Below are 16,615 nucleotides of genomic sequence, written 5' to 3' on the forward strand. Positions count from 1 at the left end.
ATGCACCCCACAGTCTGAAAATCCCAAAAAACAGTCAATTTTTTCAAATCTGAGCGTTCCCTGAGGAGATAGACCAAAGTGCATCTCAGAATAGGCAGTAGGACTCAATTCAGCCAGAAAACTTAACTTTTGACACAGAGCTCAGATATGCAAAACAAACATATATTCATGTACCCCACAGTCTGAGAAGCCCAAAAAACAGTCAATTTTTTCAAATCTGAGCTTTCCCTGAGGAGATAGACCAAAGTGCATCTCAGAATGGGCAATAGGCCTCAATTCAGCCAGAAAACTTAACTTTTGACACACAGCTCAGATATGCAAAACAAAAGTATATTCATGCACCCAACAGTCTGAAAATCCCCAAAACACACAATTCTCAAATCTGAGCGTTCCCTGAGGAGATAGACCAAAGTGCATTTCAGAATAGGCAGTAGGACTCAATTCAGCCAGAAAACTTAACTTTTGACACAGAGCTCAGATATGCAAAACAAACATATATTCATGTACCCCACAGTCTGAGAAGCCCAAAAAACAGTCAATTTTTTCAAATCTGAGCTTTCCCTGAGGAGATAGAACAAACTGCATCTCAGAATGGGCAGTAGGGCTCAGTTCAGCCAGAAAACTTAACTTTTGACATACAGCTCAGATATGCAAAAGAAACACATGTTCATGTTACGCAAGGTATGAAAAGACCAAAAACACACACTTCTCAAGTCTGAACTTTACCTGAGGATCTGTATCTCAGAATAGGCAGTAGGAATCAATTCAACCAGAAAATTTAACTTTTGACACACAGCTCAATTATTCAAAGCAAACATATATTCATGTACCCCACAGTCTGAAAATCACAAAAAACAGTCAATTTTTTCAAATCTGAGCTTTCCCTGAGGAGATAGACCAAAGTGCATCTCAGAATGGGCAGTAGGCCTCAATTCAGCCAGAAAACTTAACTTTGATACACAGCTCAGATATGCAAAACAAACCTATATTCATGTACCGCACAGTCTGAGAAGCCCAAAAAACAGTCAATTTTTTCAAATCTGAGCTTTACCTGAGGAGACAGAACAAAGTGCATCTCAGAATGTGCAGTAGGGCTCAATTCAGCCAGAAAACTTAACTTTTGACATACAGCTCAGATATGCAAAAGAAACACATGTTCATGTTACGCAAGGTATGAAAAGACCAAAAACACACACTTCTCAAATCTGAACTTTACCTGAGGATCTGTATCTCAGAATAGGCAGTAGGAATCAATTCAACCAGAAAATTTAACTTGTGACACACAGCTCAATTATTCAAAGCAAACATATATTCATGCACCCCACAGTCTGAAAATCCCAAAAAACAGTCAATTTTTTCAAATCTGAGCGTTCCCTGAGGAGATAGACCAAAGTGCATCTCAGAATAGGCAGTAGGACTCAATTCAGCCAGAAAACTTAACTTTTGACACAGAGCTCAGATATGCAAAACAAACATATATTCATGTACCCCACAGTCTGAGAAGCCCAAAAAACAGTCAATTTTTTCAAATCTGAGCTTTCCCTGAGGAGATAGACCAAAGTCCATCTCAGAATGGGCAGTAGGCCTCAATTCAGCCAGAAAACTTAACTTTTGACACACAGCTCAGATATGCAAAACAAAAGTATATTCATGCACCCAACAGTCTGAAAATCCCCAAAACACACAATTCTCAAATCTGAGCGTTCCCTGAGGAGATAGACCAAAGTGCATTTCAGAATAGGCAGTAGGACTGAATTCAGCCAGAAAACTTAACTTTTGACACAGAGCTCAGATATGCAAAACAAACATATATTCATGTACCCCACAGTCTGAGAAACCCAAAAAACAGTCAATTTTTTCAAATCTGAGCTTTCCCTGAGGAGATAGAACAAACTGCATCTCAGAATGGGCAGTAGGGCTCAGTTCAGCCAGAAAACTTAACTTTTGACATACAGCTCAGATATGCAAAAGAAACACATGTTCATGTTACGCAAGGTATGAAAAGACCAAAAACACACACTTCTCAAGTCTGAACTTTACCTGAGGATCTGTATCTCAGAATAGGCAGTAGGAATCAATTCAACCAGAAAATTTAACTTTTGACACACAGCTCAATTATTCAAAGCAAACCTATATTCATGTACCCCACAGTCTGAGAAGCCCAAAAAACAGTCAATTTTTTCAAATCTGAGCTTTCCCTGAGGAGAAAGAACAAAGTGCATCTCAGAATGGGCAGTAGGGCTCAATTCAGCCAGAAAACTTAACTTTTGACATACAGCTCAGATATGCAAAAGAAACACATGTTCATGTTACGCAAGGTATGAAAAGACCAAAAACACACACTTCTCAAATCTGAACTTTACCTGAGGATCTGTATCTCAGAATAGGCAGTAGGAATCAATTCAACCAGAAAATTTAACTTGTGACACACAGCTCAATTATTCAAAGCAAACATATATTCATGTACCCCACAGTCTGAAAATCACAAAAAACAGTCAATTTTTTCAAATCTGAGCTTTCCCTGAGGAGATAGACCAAAGTGCATCTCAGAATGGGCAGTAGGCCTCAATTCAGCCAGAAAACTTAACTTTGATACACAGCTCAGATATGCAAAACAAACCTATATTCATGTACCCCACAGTCTGAGAAGCCCAAAAAACAGTCAATTGTTTCAAATCTGAGCGTTCCCTGAGGAGATAGACCAAAGTGCATCTCAAAATGGGCAGTAGGGCTCAATTCAGCCAGAAAACTTGACTTTTGACACACAGCTCAGATATGCAAAAGAAATTTATATTCATGTACCCCACAGTCTGAAAACACCAAAAACACACAATTCTCAAATCTGAGCTTTCCCTGAGGAGATAGACCAAAGTGCATCGCAGAATGGGCAGTAGGGCTCAATTCAGCCAGAAAACTTAACTTTTGACATACAGCTCAGATATGCAAAAGAAACACATGTTCATGTTACGCAAGGTATGAAAACACCAAAAACACACACTTCTCAAATCTGAACTTTACCTGAGGATATGTATCTCAGAATAGGCAGTAGGAATCAATTCAACCAGAAAACTTATCTTTTGACACACAGCTCAGATATGCAAAACAAACGTATATTCATGCACCACACAGTCTGAGAAGCCCAAAAAACAGTCAATTTTTTCAAATCTGAGCTTTCCCTGAGGAGATAGAACAAAGTGCATCTCAGAATGGGCAGTAGCGCTCAATTCAGACAGAAAACTTAACTTTTGACACACAGCTCAGATATGCAAAAGAAACACATGTTCATGCTACGCAAAGTATGAAAACACCAAAAACAGACAATTCTCAAATCTCTACTGTACCTGAGGATCTGTATCTCAGAATAGGCAGTAGGAATCAACTCAACCAGAAAATTTAACTTTTGACACACAGCTCAGATATGCAAAGGAAATTTATATTCATGTACCCCACAGTCTGAAAACACCAAAAACACACAATTCTCAAATCTGAGCGTTCCCTGAGGAGATAGACCAAAGTGCATCTCAGAATAGGCAGTAGGACTCAATTCAGCCAGAAAACTTAACTTTTGACACAGAGCTCAGATATGCAAAACAAACATATATTCATGTACCCCACAGTCTGAGAAGCCCAAAAAACAGTCAATTTTTTCAAATCTGAGCTTTCCCTGAGGAGATAGACCAAAGTGCATCTCAGAATGGGCAGTAGGCCTCAATTCAGCCAGAAAACTTAACTTTTGACACACAGCTCAGATATGCAAAACAAAAGTATATTCATGCACCCAACAGTCTGAAAATCCCCAAAACACACAATTCTCAAATCTGAGCGTTCCCTGAGGAGATAGACCAAAGTGCATCTCAGAATAGGCAGTAGGACTCAATTCAGCCAGAAAACTTAACTTTTGACACAGAGCTCAGATATGCAAAACAAACATATATTCATGTACCCCACAGTCTGAGAAGCCCAAAAAACAGTCAATTTTTTCAAATCTGAGATTTCCCTGAGGAGATAGAACAAACTGCATCTCAGAATGGGCAGTAGGGCTCAGTTCAGCCAGAAAACTTAACTTTTGACATACAGCTCAGATATGCAAAAGAAACACATGTTCATGTTACGCAAGGTATGAAAAGACCAAAAACACACACTTCTCAAGTCTGAACTTTACCTGAGGATCTGTATCTCAGAATAGGCAGTAGGAATCAATTCAACCAGAAAATTTAACTTTTGACACACAGCTCAATTATTCAAAGCAAACATATATTCATGTACCCCACAGTCTGAAAATCACAAAAAACAGTCAATTTTTTCAAATCTGAGCTTTCCCTGAGGAGATAGACCAAAGTGCATCTCAGAATGGGCAGTAGGCCTCAATTCAGCCAGAAAACTTAACTTTGATACACAGCTCAGATATGCAAAACAAACCTATATTCATGTACCCCACAGTCTGAGAAGCCCAAAAAACAGTCAATTTTTTCAAATCTGAGCTTTCCCTGAGGAGACAGAACAAAGTGCATCTCAGAATGGGCAGTAGGGCTCAATTCAGCCAGAAAACTTAACTTTTGACATACAGCTCAGATATGCAAAAGAAACACATGTTCATGTTACGCAAGGTATGAAAAGACCAAAAACACACACTTCTCAAATCTGAACTTTACCTGAGGATCTGTATCTCAGAATAGGCAGTAGGAATCAATTCAACCAGAAAATTTAACTTTTGACACACAGCTCAATTATTCAAAGCAAACATATATTCATGTACCCCACAGTCTGAAAATCACAAAAAACAGTCAATTTTTTCAAATCTGAGCTTTCCCTGAGGAGATAGACCAAAGTGCATCTCAGAATGGGCAGTAGGCCTCAATTCAGCCAGAAAACTTAACTTTGATACACAGCTCAGATATGCAAAACAAACCTATATTCATGTACCCCACAGTCTGAGAAGCCCAAAAAACAGTCAATTTTTTCAAATCTGAGCTTTCCCTGAGGAGACAGAACAAAGTGCATCTCAGAATGGGCAGTAGGGCTCAATTCAGCCAGAAAACTTAACTTTTGACATACAGCTCAGATATGCAAAAGAAACACATGTTCATGTTACGCAAGGTATGAAAAGACCAAAAACACACACTTCTCAAATCTGAACTTTACCTGAGGATCTGTATCTCAGAATAGGCAGTAGGAATCAATTCAGCCAGAAAACTTAACTTTTGACACAGAGCTCAGATATGCAAAACAAACATATATTCATGTACCCCACAGTCTGAGAAGCCCAAAAAACAGTCAATTTTTTCAAATCTGAGCTTTCCCTGAGGAGATAGACCAAAGTGCATCTCAGAATGGGCAGTAGGCCTCAATTCAGCCAGAAAACTTAACTTTTGACACACAGCTCAGATATGCAAAACAAAAGTATATTCATGCACCCAACAGTCTGAAAATCCCCAAAACACACAATTCTCAAATCTGAGCGTTCCCTGAGGAGATAGACCAAAGTGCATTTCAGAATAGGCAGTAGGACTGAATTCAGCCAGAAAACTTAACTTTTGACACAGAGCTCAGATATGCAAAACAAACATATATTCATGTACCCCACAGTCTGAGAAGCCCAAAAAACAGTCAATTGTTTCAAATCTGAGCTTTCCCTGAGGAGATAGACCAAAGTGCATCTCAGAATGGGCAGTAGGCCTCAATTCAGCCAGAAAACTTAACTTTGATACACAGCTCAGATATGCAAAACAAACCTATATTCATGTACCCCACAGTCTGAGAAGCCCAAAAAACAGTCAATTTTTTCAAATCTGAGCTTTCCCTGAGGAGATAGACCAAAGTGCATCTCAGAATGGGCATTAGGGCTCAATTCAGCCAGAAAACTTAACTTTTGACATACAGCTCAGATATGCAAAAGAAACACATGTTCATGTTACGCAAGGTATGAAAAGACCAAAAACACACACTTCTCAAATCTGAACTTTACCTGAGGATCTGTATCTCAGAATAGGCAGTAGGAATCAATTCAACCAGAAAATTTAACTTGTGACACACAGCTCAATTATTCAAAGCAAACATATATTCATGTACCCCACAGTCTGAAAATCACAAAAAACAGTCAATTTTTTCAAATCTGAGCTTTCCCTGAGGAGATAGACCAAAGTGCATCTCAGAATGGGCAGTAGGCCTCAATTCAGCCAGAAAACTTAACTTTGATACACAGCTCAGATATGCAAAACAAACCTATATTCATGTACCCCACAGTCTGAGAAGCCCAAAAAACAGTCAATTTTTTCAAATCTGAGCTTTCCCTGAGGAGACAGAACAAAGTGCATCTCAGAATGGGCAGTAGGGCTCAATTCAGCCAGAAAACTTAACTTTTGACATACAGCTCAGATATGCAAAAGAAACACATGTTCATGTTACGCAAGGTATGAAAAGACCAAAAACACACACTTCTCAAATCTGAACTTTACCTGAGGATCTGTATCTCAGAATAGGCAGTAGGAATCAATTCAGCCAGAAAACTTAACTTTTGACACAGAGCTCAGATATGCAAAACAAACATATATTCATGTACCCCACAGTCTGAGAAGCCCAAAAAACAGTCAATTTTTTCAAATCTGAGCTTTCCCTGAGGAGATAGACCAAAGTGCATCTCAGAATGGGCAGTAGGCCTCAATTCAGCCAGAAAACTTAACTTTTGACACACAGCTCAGATATGCAAAACAAAAGTATATTCATGCACCCAACAGTCTGAAAATCCCCAAAACACACAATTCTCAAATCTGAGCGTTCCCTGAGGAGATAGACCAAAGTGCATTTCAGAATAGGCAGTAGGACTGAATTCAGCCAGAAAACTTAACTTTTGACACAGAGCTCAGATATGCAAAACAAACATATATTCATGTACCCCACAGTCTGAGAAGCCCAAAAAACAGTCAATTGTTTCAAATCTGAGCTTTCCCTGAGGAGATAGACCAAAGTGCATCTCAGAATGGGCAGTAGGCCTCAATTCAGCCAGAAAACTTAACTTTGATACACAGCTCAGATATGCAAAACAAACCTATATTCATGTACCCCACAGTCTGAGAAGCCCAAAAAACAGTCAATTTTTTCAAATCTGAGCTTTCCCTGAGGAGATAGACCAAAGTGCATCTCAGAATGGGCATTAGGGCTCAATTCAGCCAGAAAACTTAACTTTTGACATACAGCTCAGATATGCAAAAGAAACACATGTTCATGTTACGCAAGGTATGAAAAGACCAAAAACACACACTTCTCAAATCTGAACTTTACCTGAGGATCTGTATCTCAGAATAGGCAGTAGGAATCAATTCAACCAGAAAATTTAACTTGTGACACACAGCTCAATTATTCAAAGCAAACATATATTCATGTACCCCACAGTCTGAAAATCACAAAAAACAGTCAATTTTTTCAAATCTGAGCTTTCCCTGAGGAGATAGACCAAAGTGCATCTCAGAATGGGCAGTAGGCCTCAATTCAGCCAGAAAACTTAACTTTGATACACAGCTCAGATATGCAAAACAAACCTATATTCATGTACCCCACAGTCTGAGAAGCCCAAAAAACAGTCAATTGTTTCAAATCTGAGCGTTCCCTGAGGAGATAGACCAAAGTGCATCTCAAAATGGGCAGTAGGGCTCAATTCAGCCAGAAAACTTGACTTTTGACACACAGCTCAGATATGCAAAAGAAATTTATATTCATGTACCCCACAGTCTGAAAACACCAAAAACACACAATTCTCAAATCTGAGCTTTCCCTGAGGAGATAGACCAAAGTGCATCGCAGAATGGGCAGTAGGGCTCAATTCAGCCAGAAAACTTAACTTTTGACATACAGCTCAGATATGCAAAAGAAACACATGTTCATGTTACGCAAGGTATGAAAACACCAAAAACACACACTTCTCAAATCTGAACTTTACCTGAGGATATGTATCTCAGAATAGGCAGTAGGACTCAATTCAACCAGAAAACTTATCTTTTGACACACAGCTCAGATATGCAAAACAAACGTATATTCATGCACCACACAGTCTGAGAAGCCCAAAAAACAGTCAATTTTTTCAAATCTGAGCTTTCCCTGAGGAGATAGAACAAAGTGCATCTCAGAATGGGCAGTAGCGCTCAATTCAGACAGAAAACTTAACTTTTGACACACAGCTCAGATATGCAAAAGAAACACATGTTCATGCTACGCAAAGTATGAAAACACCAAAAACAGACAATTCTCAAATCTCTACTGTACCTGAGGATCTGTATCTCAGAATAGGCAGTAGGAATCAACTCAACCAGAAAATTTAACTTTTGACACACAGCTCAGATATGCAAAGGAAATTTATATTCATGTACCCCACAGTCTGAAAACACCAAAAACACACAATTCTCAAATCTGAGCGTTCCCTGAGGAGATAGACCAAAGTGCATCTCAGAATAGGCAGTAGGACTCAATTCAGCCAGAAAACTTAACTTTTGACACAGAGCTCAGATATGCAAAACAAACATATATTCATGTACCCCACAGTCTGAGAAGCCCAAAAAACAGTCAATTTTTTCAAATCTGAGCTTTCCCTGAGGAGATAGACCAAAGTGCATCTCAGAATGGGCAGTAGGCCTCAATTCAGCCAGAAAACTTAACTTTTGACACACAGCTCAGATATGCAAAACAAAAGTATATTCATGCACCCAACAGTCTGAAAATCCCCAAAACACACAATTCTCAAATCTGAGATTTCCCTGAGGAGATAGAACAAACTGCATCTCAGAATGGGCAGTAGGGCTCAGTTCAGCCAGAAAACTTAACTTTTGACATACAGCTCAGATATGCAAAAGAAACACATGTTCATGTTACGCAAGGTATGAAAAGACCAAAAACACACACTTCTCAAGTCTGAACTTTACCTGAGGATCTGTATCTCAGAATAGGCAGTAGGAATCAATTCAACCAGAAAATTTAACTTTTGACACACAGCTCAATTATTCAAAGCAAACATATATTCATGTACCCCACAGTCTGAAAATCACAAAAAACAGTCAATTTTTTCAAATCTGAGCTTTCCCTGAGGAGATAGACCAAAGTGCATCTCAGAATGGGCAGTAGGCCTCAATTCAGCCAGAAAACTTAACTTTGATACACAGCTCAGATATGCAAAACAAACCTATATTCATGTACCCCACAGTCTGAGAAGCCCAAAAAACAGTCAATTTTTTCAAATCTGAGCTTTCCCTGAGGAGACAGAACAAAGTGCATCTCAGAATGGGCAGTAGGGCTCAATTCAGCCAGAAAACTTAACTTTTGACATACAGCTCAGATATGCAAAAGAAACACATGTTCATGTTACGCAAGGTATGAAAAGACCAAAAACACACACTTCTCAAATCTGAACTTTACCTGAGGATCTGTATCTCAGAATAGGCAGTAGGAATCAATTCAACCAGAAAATTTAACTTTTGACACACAGCTCAATTATTCAAAGCAAACATATATTCATGTACCCCACAGTCTGAAAATCACAAAAAACAGTCAATTTTTTCAAATCTGAGCTTTCCCTGAGGAGATAGACCAAAGTGCATCTCAGAATGGGCAGTAGGCCTCAATTCAGCCAGAAAACTTAACTTTGATACACAGCTCAGATATGCAAAACAAACCTATATTCATGTACCCCACAGTCTGAGAAGCCCAAAAAACAGTCAATTTTTTCAAATCTGAGCTTTCCCTGAGGAGACAGAACAAAGTGCATCTCAGAATGGGCAGTAGGGCTCAATTCAGCCAGAAAACTTAACTTTTGACATACAGCTCAGATATGCAAAAGAAACACATGTTCATGTTACGCAAGGTATGAAAAGACCAAAAACACACACTTCTCAAATCTGAACTTTACCTGAGGATCTGTATCTCAGAATAGGCAGTAGGAATCAATTCAGCCAGAAAACTTAACTTTTGACACAGAGCTCAGATATGCAAAACAAACATATATTCATGTACCCCACAGTCTGAGAAGCCCAAAAAACAGTCAATTTTTTCAAATCTGAGCTTTCCCTGAGGAGATAGACCAAAGTGCATCTCAGAATGGGCAGTAGGCCTCAATTCAGCCAGAAAACTTAACTTTTGACACACAGCTCAGATATGCAAAACAAAAGTATATTCATGCACCCAACAGTCTGAAAATCCCCAAAACACACAATTCTCAAATCTGAGCGTTCCCTGAGGAGATAGACCAAAGTGCATTTCAGAATAGGCAGTAGGACTGAATTCAGCCAGAAAACTTAACTTTTGACACAGAGCTCAGATATGCAAAACAAACATATATTCATGTACCCCACAGTCTGAGAAGCCCAAAAAACAGTCAATTGTTTCAAATCTGAGCTTTCCCTGAGGAGATAGACCAAAGTGCATCTCAGAATGGGCAGTAGGCCTCAATTCAGCCAGAAAACTTAACTTTGATACACAGCTCAGATATGCAAAACAAACCTATATTCATGTACCCCACAGTCTGAGAAGCCCAAAAAACAGTCAATTTTTTCAAATCTGAGCTTTCCCTGAGGAGATAGACCAAAGTGCATCTCAGAATGGGCATTAGGGCTCAATTCAGCCAGAAAACTTAACTTTTGACATACAGCTCAGATATGCAAAAGAAACACATGTTCATGTTACGCAAGGTATGAAAAGACCAAAAACACACACTTCTCAAATCTGAACTTTACCTGAGGATCTGTATCTCAGAATAGGCAGTAGGAATCAATTCAACCAGAAAATTTAACTTTTGACACACAGCTCAATTATTCAAAGCAAACATATATTCATGTACCCCACAGTCTGAAAATCACAAAAAACAGTCAATTTTTTCAAATCTGAGCTTTCCCTGAGGAGATAGACCAAAGTGCATCTCAGAATGGGCAGTAGGCCTCAATTCAGCCAGAAAACTTAACTTTGATACACAGCTCAGATATGCAAAACAAACCTATATTCATGTACCCCACAGTCTGAGAAGCCCAAAAAACAGTCAATTTTTTCAAATCTGAGCTTTCCCTGAGGAGACAGAACAAAGTGCATCTCAGAATGGGCAGTAGGGCTCAATTCAGCCAGAAAACTTAACTTTTGACATACAGCTCAGATATGCAAAAGAAACACATGTTCATGTTACGCAAGGTATGAAAAGACCAAAAACACACACTTCTCAAATCTGAACTTTACCTGAGGATCTGTATCTCAGAATAGGCAGTAGGAATCAATTCAGCCAGAAAACTTAACTTTTGACACAGAGCTCAGATATGCAAAACAAACATATATTCATGTACCCCACAGTCTGAGAAGCCCAAAAAACAGTCAATTTTTTCAAATCTGAGCTTTCCCTGAGGAGATAGACCAAAGTGCATCTCAGAATGGGCAGTAGGCCTCAATTCAGCCAGAAAACTTAACTTTTGACACACAGCTCAGATATGCAAAACAAAAGTATATTCATGCACCCAACAGTCTGAAAATCCCCAAAACACACAATTCTCAAATCTGAGCGTTCCCTGAGGAGATAGACCAAAGTGCATTTCAGAATAGGCAGTAGGACTGAATTCAGCCAGAAAACTTAACTTTTGACACAGAGCTCAGATATGCAAAACAAACATATATTCATGTACCCCACAGTCTGAGAAGCCCAAAAAACAGTCAATTGTTTCAAATCTGAGCTTTCCCTGAGGAGATAGACCAAAGTGCATCTCAGAATGGGCAGTAGGCCTCAATTCAGCCAGAAAACTTAACTTTGATACACAGCTCAGATATGCAAAACAAACCTATATTCATGTACCCCACAGTCTGAGAAGCCCAAAAAACAGTCAATTTTTTCAAATCTGAGCTTTCCCTGAGGAGATAGACCAAAGTGCATCTCAGAATGGGCATTAGGGCTCAATTCAGCCAGAAAACTTAACTTTTGACATACAGCTCAGATATGCAAAAGAAACACATGTTCATGTTACGCAAGGTATGAAAAGACCAAAAACACACACTTCTCAAATCTGAACTTTACCTGAGGATCTGTATCTCAGAATAGGCAGTAGGAATCAATTCAACCAGAAAATTTAACTTGTGACACACAGCTCAATTATTCAAAGCAAACATATATTCATGTACCCCACAGTCTGAAAATCACAAAAAACAGTCAATTTTTTCAAATCTGAGCTTTCCCTGAGGAGATAGACCAAAGTGCATCTCAGAATGGGCAGTAGGCCTCAATTCAGCCAGAAAACTTAACTTTGATACACAGCTCAGATATGCAAAACAAACCTATATTCATGTACCCCACAGTCTGAGAAGCCCAAAAAACAGTCAATTGTTTCAAATCTGAGCGTTCCCTGAGGAGATAGACCAAAGTGCATCTCAAAATGGGCAGTAGGGCTCAATTCAGCCAGAAAACTTGACTTTTGACACACAGCTCAGATATGCAAAAGAAATTTATATTCATGTACCCCACAGTCTGAAAACACCAAAAACACACAATTCTCAAATCTGAGCTTTCCCTGAGGAGATAGACCAAAGTGCATCGCAGAATGGGCAGTAGGGCTCAATTCAGCCAGAAAACTTAACTTTTGACATACAGCTCAGATATGCAAAAGAAACACATGTTCATGTTACGCAAGGTATGAAAACACCAAAAACACACACTTCTCAAATCTGAACTTTACCTGAGGATATGTATCTCAGAATAGGCAGTAGGACTCAATTCAACCAGAAAACTTATCTTTTGACACACAGCTCAGATATGCAAAACAAACGTATATTCATGCACCACACAGTCTGAGAAGCCCAAAAAACAGTCAATTTTTTCAAATCTGAGCTTTCCCTGAGGAGATAGAACAAAGTGCATCTCAGAATGGGCAGTAGCGCTCAATTCAGACAGAAAACTTAACTTTTGACACACAGCTCAGATATGCAAAAGAAACACATGTTCATGCTACGCAAAGTATGAAAACACCAAAAACAGACAATTCTCAAATCTCTACTGTACCTGAGGATCTGTATCTCAGAATAGGCAGTAGGAATCAACTCAACCAGAAAATTTAACTTTTGACACACAGCTCAGATATGCAAAGGAAATTTATATTCATGTACCCCACAGTCTGAAAACACCAAAAACACACAATTCTCAAATCTGAGCGTTCCCTGAGGAGATAGACCAAAGTGCATCTCAGAATAGGCAGTAGGACTCAATTCAGCCAGAAAACTTAACTTTTGACACAGAGCTCAGATATGCAAAACAAACATATATTCATGTACCCCACAGTCTGAGAAGCCCAAAAAACAGTCAATTTTTTCAAATCTGAGCTTTCCCTGAGGAGATAGACCAAAGTGCATCTCAGAATGGGCAGTAGGCCTCAATTCAGCCAGAAAACTTAACTTTTGACACACAGCTCAGATATGCAAAACAAAAGTATATTCATGCACCCAACAGTCTGAAAATCCCCAAAACACACAATTCTCAAATCTGAGCGTTCCCTGAGGAGATAGACCAAAGTGCATCTCAGAATAGGCAGTAGGACTCAATTCAGCCAGAAAACTTAACTTTTGACACAGAGCTCAGATATGCAAAACAAACATATATTCATGTACCCCACAGTCTGAGAAGCCCAAAAAACAGTCAATTTTTTCAAATCTGAGATTTCCCTGAGGAGATAGAACAAACTGCATCTCAGAATGGGCAGTAGGGCTCAGTTCAGCCAGAAAACTTAACTTTTGACATACAGCTCAGATATGCAAAAGAAACACATGTTCATGTTACGCAAGGTATGAAAAGACCAAAAACACACACTTCTCAAGTCTGAACTTTACCTGAGGATCTGTATCTCAGAATAGGCAGTAGGAATCAATTCAACCAGAAAATTTAACTTTTGACACACAGCTCAATTATTCAAAGCAAACATATATTCATGTACCCCACAGTCTGAAAATCACAAAAAACAGTCAATTTTTTCAAATCTGAGCTTTCCCTGAGGAGATAGACCAAAGTGCATCTCAGAATGGGCAGTAGGCCTCAATTCAGCCAGAAAACTTAACTTTGATACACAGCTCAGATATGCAAAACAAACCTATATTCATGTACCCCACAGTCTGAGAAGCCCAAAAAACAGTCAATTTTTTCAAATCTGAGCTTTCCCTGAGGAGACAGAACAAAGTGCATCTCAGAATGGGCAGTAGGGCTCAATTCAGCCAGAAAACTTAACTTTTGACATACAGCTCAGATATGCAAAAGAAACACATGTTCATGTTACGCAAGGTATGAAAAGACCAAAAACACACACTTCTCAAATCTGAACTTTACCTGAGGATCTGTATCTCAGAATAGGCAGTAGGAATCAATTCAACCAGAAAATTTAACTTTTGACACACAGCTCAATTATTCAAAGCAAACATATATTCATGTACCCCACAGTCTGAAAATCACAAAAAACAGTCAATTTTTTCAAATCTGAGCTTTCCCTGAGGAGATAGACCAAAGTGCATCTCAGAATGGGCAGTAGGCCTCAATTCAGCCAGAAAACTTAACTTTGATACACAGCTCAGATATGCAAAACAAACCTATATTCATGTACCCCACAGTCTGAGAAGCCCAAAAAACAGTCAATTTTTTCAAATCTGAGCTTTCCCTGAGGAGACAGAACAAAGTGCATCTCAGAATGGGCAGTAGGGCTCAATTCAGCCAGAAAACTTAACTTTTGACATACAGCTCAGATATGCAAAAGAAACACATGTTCATGTTACGCAAGGTATGAAAAGACCAAAAACACACACTTCTCAAATCTGAACTTTACCTGAGGATCTGTATCTCAGAATAGGCAGTAGGAATCAATTCAGCCAGAAAACTTAACTTTTGACACAGAGCTCAGATATGCAAAACAAACATATATTCATGTACCCCACAGTCTGAGAAGCCCAAAAAACAGTCAATTTTTTCAAATCTGAGCTTTCCCTGAGGAGATAGACCAAAGTGCATCTCAGAATGGGCAGTAGGCCTCAATTCAGCCAGAAAACTTAACTTTTGACACACAGCTCAGATATGCAAAACAAAAGTATATTCATGCACCCAACAGTCTGAAAATCCCCAAAACACACAATTCTCAAATCTGAGCGTTCCCTGAGGAGATAGACCAAAGTGCATTTCAGAATAGGCAGTAGGACTGAATTCAGCCAGAAAACTTAACTTTTGACACAGAGCTCAGATATGCAAAACAAACATATATTCATGTACCCCACAGTCTGAGAAGCCCAAAAAACAGTCAATTGTTTCAAATCTGAGCTTTCCCTGAGGAGATAGACCAAAGTGCATCTCAGAATGGGCAGTAGGCCTCAATTCAGCCAGAAAACTTAACTTTGATACACAGCTCAGATATGCAAAACAAACCTATATTCATGTACCCCACAGTCTGAGAAGCCCAAAAAACAGTCAATTTTTTCAAATCTGAGCTTTCCCTGAGGAGATAGACCAAAGTGCATCTCAGAATGGGCATTAGGGCTCAATTCAGCCAGAAAACTTAACTTTTGACATACAGCTCAGATATGCAAAAGAAACACATGTTCATGTTACGCAAGGTATGAAAACAGCAAAAACACACACTTCTCAAATCTGAACTTTACCTGAGGATCTGTATCTCAGAATAGGCAGTAGGAATCAATTCAACCAGAAAATTTAACTTGTGACACACAGCTCAATTATTCAAAGCAAACATATATTCATGTACCCCACAGTCTGAAAATCACAAAAAACAGTCAATTTTTTCAAATCTGAGCTTTCCCTGAGGAGATAGACCAAAGTGCATCTCAGAATGGGCAGTAGGCCTCAATTCAGCCAGAAAACTTAACTTTGATACACAGCTCAGATATGCAAAACAAACCTATATTCATGTACCCCACAGTCTGAGAAGCCCAAAAAACAGTCAATTGTTTCAAATCTGAGCGTTCCCTGAGGAGATAGACCAAAGTGCATCTCAAAATGGGCAGTAGGGCTCAATTCAGCCAGAAAACTTGACTTTTGACACACAGCTCAGATATGCAAAAGAAATTTATATTCATGTACCCCACAGTCTGAAAACACCAAAAACACACAATTCTCAAATCTGAGCTTTCCCTGAGGAGATAGACCAAAGTGCATCGCAGAATGGGCAGTAGGGCTCAATTCAGCCAGAAAACTTAACTTTTGACATACAGCTCAGATATGCAAAAGAAACACATGTTCATGTTACGCAAGGTATGAAAACACCAAAAACACACACTTCTCAAATCTGAACTTTACCTGAGGATATGTATCTCAGAATAGGCAGTAGGACTCAATTCAACCAGAAAACTTATCTTTTGACACACAGCTCAGATATGCAAAACAAACGTATATTCATGCACCACACAGTCTGAGAAGCCCAAAAAACAGTCAATTTTTTCAAATCTGAGCTTTCCCTGAGGAGATAGAACAAAGTGCATCTCAGAATGGGCAGTAGCGCTCAATTCAGACAGAAAACTTAACTTTTGACACACAGCTCAGATATGCAAAAGAAACACATGTTCATGCTACGCAAAGTATGAAAACACAAAAAACAGACAATTCTCAAATCTCTACTGTACCTGAGGATCT

Source organism: Pantherophis guttatus, chromosome 18 (assembly GCF_059756535.1).
Source record: "Pantherophis guttatus breed Tessera chromosome 18, ASM5975653v1, whole genome shotgun sequence".
Taxonomy (NCBI): Eukaryota; Metazoa; Chordata; class Lepidosauria; order Squamata; family Colubridae; genus Pantherophis; species Pantherophis guttatus.